The sequence below is a fragment of the Penaeus monodon genome, chromosome 30, assembly GCF_015228065.2.
Source record: "Penaeus monodon isolate SGIC_2016 chromosome 30, NSTDA_Pmon_1, whole genome shotgun sequence".
NCBI lineage: Eukaryota > Metazoa > Arthropoda > Malacostraca > Decapoda > Penaeidae > Penaeus > Penaeus monodon.
Window position 1 is genome coordinate 20,787,222 of NC_051415.1, and position 600 is coordinate 20,787,821.

Here is a 600-nt window from a genome sequence, read left to right on the forward strand (position 1 = left end):
AACTAGGGTTTCTCTCGGTCTGTAGTCTTTCTGTAATAGTTCGTCTAAGAAGATAGAACGACCGAGGTCTGAACAACTGGACCGACTCCCTACCACGTATATTAATTGAATCTCCTGCTTTCGTGTGAAGGCTGTGACAACAATAGCGAGCCCAGTTCATAGCGAAACCTAAATAAAACAACAAAAGAGAGATGAATGCATTGATGATTTCATGCAATTTCTTTGTTGACATATATAATTTTAAGAACGGTCCAGCTACGATTACATGAATTAGATTAACCGACTGAAAGTACGTTAGTAAGTTCGTTTCCGTACGTAATTCTGACTTATTGTAGAATTTAAATCCTATGGCATAAACTTTGTTTATATGAATTCTAATTTTCGACATGACAAAAAATACTATCAGTGACGTCACTTGGCTCCGTCCCTTCGAAGTGATATGAAGTACAGTAACCCATGTTAAAATATATCCTAGGACCTCTCTAGAAAGAGAAAAGCTGAGGCAGAAACAGAGCTCACGGTTCTTCGCAATAACTTATGTCACAATAAAGCTGCTAAGTATTACACATCTTATGTCTTCTTCCTAACTAAAATGAGTCA

General features: G+C 37.2%; 1 pseudogene; it reads left to right on the forward strand.

The window, feature by feature from the left end:
* The window catches only part of LOC119592378, a 2,063-nt pseudogene extending 1,476 nt beyond the window's left edge, over positions 1-587 (forward strand).
* The last annotated feature ends 13 nt before the right edge of the window (positions 588-600 follow it).